This window comes from Hipposideros armiger, unplaced genomic scaffold (genome assembly GCF_001890085.2).
Source record: "Hipposideros armiger isolate ML-2016 unplaced genomic scaffold, ASM189008v1 scaffold_74, whole genome shotgun sequence".
Lineage (NCBI taxonomy): Eukaryota > Metazoa > Chordata > Mammalia > Chiroptera > Hipposideridae > Hipposideros > Hipposideros armiger.
Genome location: NW_017731424.1, coordinates 4,229,549 through 4,235,258, shown reverse-complemented (window position 1 = coordinate 4,235,258; position 5,710 = coordinate 4,229,549). Strand labels below are relative to the sequence as shown.

The 5,710-nt window shown below is 49.1% G+C and overlaps 1 long non-coding RNA gene and 1 pseudogene across 2 annotated transcripts in view; both read right to left on the bottom strand.

Annotated features, from left to right (window-relative positions):
* The window catches only part of LOC109382994 (uncharacterized), a 43,453-nt gene that overhangs the window by 26,206 nt on the left and 11,537 nt on the right, over positions 1 to 5,710 (bottom strand). The window lies entirely within an intron of this gene.
* Positions 1,674 to 3,164, bottom strand: LOC109382993 (keratin, type II cytoskeletal 8 pseudogene; annotated as a pseudogene). The gene has a single exon (XR_002124027.1). The product of XR_002124027.1 is annotated as a keratin, type II cytoskeletal 8 pseudogene (transcript).

The window sequence follows — 5,710 nt, the reverse complement described above, 5'->3', positions numbered from 1 at the left end:
CTCTGCTGGGGAAAGCAGGCCAGGTACTGTTAGCGTTTCTTAGCTCCAAACCAGCTATAGTCAGCTGCTGGGGGCACTGCAGACTCCATGCCTGTTCTGCCAACTGCTCCTGGTGAGCTCTGCCAGGAGGGGCAGAGGCCAGAGGAAGAAGGAAGGAGAGCACGCCCCACCCCCCCCCACCTCCCGCCACATACACACACACCCCTCCCCGCTTCACCTGGGCAGAAGCAGTGGAATGGGTTTGCAGTTGCAGTTTTCCCAGCTCTTACAGAGCTGGCCCCATGGACACCAACCCACAGCTGGAGCCTTCTCCATAGAGGCCTGAGGTTCCCTTCTGTGGGGCCCTCCTCCAAGCCTCTCAGTTTTAATAATTCTAACTTCTTTTCTTTACTCCGCCAGCCTTAAGGGTGATAGCTGCTTCCTGCAGTTGCTACTTTCCATCATCTTAGAGTTTCCTTTTGGCCTTTGCAATCATCTACATATCACTTTATATTAAATTCCCTTTGTGAAAATAACTGGGCGGTTCCTGCCTCCTGACTCGACTCTGACTGGTACACGGGCAGAGCTGGGATTCACACCCACGTCCTTCTCCTGGTTCAGGACTCTCCGTGTTGGGATCCATTACAGGTTCAATCAATGAATAGTACACCGAGTTCCCTCCATTCATCAGTTCTCACTTTAATCAGATGTTTAGGATTCCCCACCACCAATAACAATAACAACAAATTATCTCCAAATCACAACCTAGACTTCCTGCCTTCCTGTGTTAATCTCTAGCACGGGGCTTCCCAAACTTGGCGCGTCTTGGCGCCCATGTNTTTTTTTTTCCTTTTTTTTTTTTTTTGGTAGTGGCAGAGCCTTTGATTCAAATGAAAGCTTCTATAGAAGCCCCTTAGCACAAGGCATGATCCCTCCAGGGAAACAAATTAGCATTTCATCAAAAGGCTTCCCAGAGACCAGGTATTTTACTCAGCTCAGGAGAGTGTGGGGGTTCCTCGCAGGGGAAAACTGGACGTGCCCCCGCTCCTGGCTCAAACAGAGCAGATGTGTGTATGTTTTAAAAGGTGAATGGATGAGCAAACGGTGATCCAACCACACGATGAACTATTATTTAGTCCTAAAAAAGGAAGGACGCTCTGATACATGCTACAACTCTGATGAACCTCAACAATGTTATGCGTATTAACCAATGTCACCCCAATAAATGTGATTTTTATATGTTATTCTCAGTGAAGGAAACCGGACACAATAGGTCACATAGTGTGTGACTGCATTGATCTGAAATGTTCAGAATGAGTAAATCCAGAGAGACAGAAGCCAGACCGATGATTGCCAAGGGCTGGGGGAGTGGGGAGTAACTTGATTTCAGGGTTTTATTTAGGCGTGATGAAAATGTTTTAGAGCTAGATAGAGGTAGTGGCTGCACAATACTGTGAATGTATTAAATGCCACTGAATTGCTCACTTCAAAATATTTAATTTTATGTTATGTGAATTTCATCTCAATTTTTTTTTTTTTTTTTTTTTTAGGGTTGGCATACCCAGCTGAGACTTTATTTTGGAAAAAACCACTTGACTTGGCTTTTAGTTGGGAGCATGGGTAAGAGGCGGTCCCCCAGGCAGTAGACACCTCCCTCAAGGGTGGGCCTAGGACTGGGGCACCTCCTGCGCCCAACCCTTCCTTGCTCAGCTCCTTTCCCACAAGGTCGGAAGCCAGGAAGGACCCCAGTAGCCTAGCCTTTTACTTGGGCAGATGACTCAGACACCAGTTTGCCATCTCTAGTCTCAATTTTCTTCACAACCACGGTCTTGGAGGAGCTGGTGCTGGTGCAGCTGGAGTAGCCAGAGTCCCTGCCAGAGCTGAAGTTGGACTGGAAGTTTAAGCCGTAGTTGAAGCCAGGGCTTGCGACGTTCCCATAGACTGGGCTCATCAGCCCACCTGCGTTGCCGCTGGTGATCTTGGTATAGATACTCATGTTTTGCATCCCAGACTCCAGCCTGCTCTCCTCCCCCTCCAGCAGCTTCCGATAGGTGGCAATCTCCACGTCCAGGGCCAGCTTGACGTGCATGAGCTCCTGGCACTCCTTCAGCAGCTGGGCCAAGTTCTGCCTGGCGGTTTTCAGAGCAGCCTCCAATTTGGCGACGTTGGCCTGAGCCTTCTTGATGGCCATCTCCCCATGCTGCTCAGCATCAGTGATGGCAGCCTCCAGAGAAGCCCTCTGGCCTTTGAGGGCATCGATCTCAGCCCGGATTCGGCTGATGTTCCAGTTCATCTCAGAAATCTCCGTCTTCGTGTGACGCAGGTCATCCCCATGCTTCCCAGCCAACGTCCGCAGCTCTTCGTACTTGATCCGTCAGCAATGATGCCGTCCAGGTCCAGGAAGCAGTTGTTGTCCATGGAGAGGACCACGGACGTGTCGGAGATCTGGGCCTGCAGCTCACGGATCTCCTCGGCAGACAGCTTCCTGAAGAAGTTGATCTCATCAGTCAGCCCTTCCAGGTGGGACTCCAGCTCTACCTTGTTCATGTAAGCTTCATCCACATCCTTCTTGATGAGGACAAATTCGTTCTCCATCTCTGTGCGCTTGTTGGTCTCATCCTTGTACTTATTCTTCAAGTCCTCCACCAGCCCCTGCATGTTGCCAAACTCCAACTCCAGCCTCAGTTTCTCCTGAGCCAACATGTCCAGCTGCCGCCAAAGGTCGCTGATGTAGCTCTCGAACATGCTGTCCATGTCGCTGCGAGTCATCATCTGCTGCTGCAGGAAGTGCCACTTGGTCTCCAGGACCTTGTTCTGCTGCTCCAAGCTCCGCACCTTGATGAAGGAGGCAAACTTGTTGTTGAGACTCTTGATCTGCTCCTTCTCCTGGTTGCGCATGTCCTGGATGTTGGGGTCCACCTCTAGCTTCAGGGGGCTCAACAGGCTCTGGTTCACTTGGACAGCTGTAATGATCTCCATACTCCCAGCCCCACGGTAGCCCCCGGCCAGATTCATGTTGATGCCCAGAGCAGGCCGGTAGCCGCCGCCTGCCTGGAAAAAGGGCGAGGAGCTGATGCGGGATCTGGTAGAACTCGAGTACGAGCGGCTGCTGAAGGCCCGGGGGCCAGAGGAGGACACTTGTAGGTCTTCTGGGTCACCCTTGTGGACATGGTGGAGGCTGGAGTGGAAGCAAGGAGACAAGGAGACGGAACCAGACAGAGACTTGAGAAGGAGCCAAAAAGCTGCTTCTAAGTGAGGGACAGCGTGGCCCTCTTATCTCAATTTTTAAATGTGCGTATGTTTCCAACTTGGGGTTTTGCATAATATATTGTTTGAAAAAGAATTCCACTACTAGGGGTGAAAGTTTGAAAGTTGTTTCTTTTGTGTTTATTAACACCACATTTCTGTACAATGAAGGATTTGAAGGATGAGAAACAAGAGTGTTTGCTTTCCCAAATCACAGGAGAACTTTTCTAGGGAGGAGAATCTTTACAAGTAAAATATCTTGAAAAGATTGGATGAGCTAATTGGGAATGAAGAGAGGCCCCAGGCCAGTCTGCAACAGGCAGGCGAATGTAATGAAAGCCTTGACAAAACTAGGGGAGAGCTGAGGGCTCGCTTCTGAGGGGAGGGGAGAAGGTGGGAGAGCAAGGATGGCCAACCAACATGGCAGAGTCCCTAGGACTTTGAAGGTGGGTAATGATCTGTATTCCATTTTCAGTTGTGGACATTTCGGCAACGTGAATTCCCTCATGAGCCACCCTCTCCATCAACTCTGCATCTCACAGCCTCACTGTTACTGTCACCACCGGCCCCTGGACCACAGCAGCTGGATGCTGGGTGTTATTGCCACCACCTGTCCCAGCTGGATGCTGGCTGTCCTGGCCACCACCCGCTATCAAAGAAGCTGTCACTTCCACTGGAAGGGAGAGCAAACGAATATTCAGACTTTTCAGCTTCCATCCCAGGACCTAGTGCTCTGTCTCGTATAATGACAGATTGCCCAGGCACGGGGAAGGTGCACATTCCTTAGCCATGACCTTTCTCTGAGCGGTACTTGAATAAGACCCCAGCATCAGTCTCCATGACTTACAGCTGTCTACGTGTGTCGTGGCCAATCAACTTGCGTCTCTTTGTGCTGTCTTCCTCTAAGCCGGACATGAAGCACCTGACCAGGTTTCCATTCCCCCACAGATGGCTAAACACAACTATCCCTTCGTAGGCTGCACATAGAGGGTTGTGTTGGGCACCAGACCCCAAGGCCGATTGCCGCAGTGTGAACACTGACTCCACCCCTTGCCCGATGTACCGATTGACAAATTGTTTAACTTCTCTGTGCTGAGTTTTGTCATTTCTCAAGTGGGAATCACGTGGCTGTGGTGAGTTCACTTCTGTAAAGCTCTTGGAAGAGATTAAGCACTAGATAAACTGTTGACTATGATAATATTATTGGCAGTGGGTTTCTTGGGGCAATGAAACTGCACTTCTTCAAAAATGAGTCATGGTTTAGGCTTCTGATTAATTCCAGGTGGATGGCCACAAACAAGACTGAATGCTCCGAGTTTTCTTCGACCTACTGTTCTATGTATCGAATATAAAGAGCCAGCTAACCCTCAGCCTCATCTCCTGCAGATTAAAATATGAAATTCATTTTAAAAGACAGTTGTTTAAAAGACAGAATTTTTATTTTCAACTGGTGCGCCGGAGACACATCATCGCAGCCACAAAAGGCCCTGAATATAAACCAGGACATTCTTTGATTCCTTAATTCGCGTATTTATCCAGTCCATATCAAACTCTTTTTGGGTACCAAGCACTGAGGTGCTCATGTTCCTTGTAACAGTTACAGCAAAGCTATGGGGTAGGTATTTTCTTTTATTATGAAAAAACAACTGAAGCCCAGAGGTGGCAAGTGGCATGGCCAAAGGCCAGCAGAGAACAAGAGGAAAGATGGCGCCCAGTGGGCCCCACACCGTGCATGGGATGAATGACGCAATGTTGCTGCCTTGGACGATTTTGGTAGAGAGTTCAGGGGTAACTGCCTTCACCTCTTGTCTACTTAATTCTATAACAGAGCGGGGGTTTTCTAGCTATTGGCAACTAACACTGGTTTGGAAGGTCCCAGACTATGGGATCCTCCTCACTGATCAGATAGCAGGTCCAGGTTTGGGACGCGTGACTGACTGTCATAGCTGAGACAGACAAGCAGGCCTCGGTAAACAGAAGCATTGCTGAGAGGAGCCAAGAGCATAATTGGGGAAATGGGGCCCAGGGCTGAGTCTGAAAGAGTTGGGGACATGGAAATGTGACAACCAGCTAAACTGTGCAGCAGCTGCACACAGAAGGAGGACATGGCTCAGAACACAAAGTGCAATGCCAGGCCAGGCTAACGTCCCGTTTTACAGGCTGGGGGTGGGTGGGGTGCAGGGAGCTGGGGAGTCCGAGGCAAGATCACACAGGCCCTGTTTTATCGATGATAACACGGAGGCTCAGAGAGGTTTTGCAACTAACCTCCCACTGTCCTATGAGAACAGCCTACTGAGATTTGTTGATACATCAATCATACCAAGTTTTCTAGTTTGGGTTTTTTAGTCTCTACTGAAAAAAACTTTCTTTTATGTGATAGAAATGTATCTGTTTTAAAGGCTTAAGAAATATTGATTTTTCTCCTGCATTGAGTAATCTGGATCATGAGTGCTCGAGGGAATCTCAGAGATATCTTCTCCAAGAC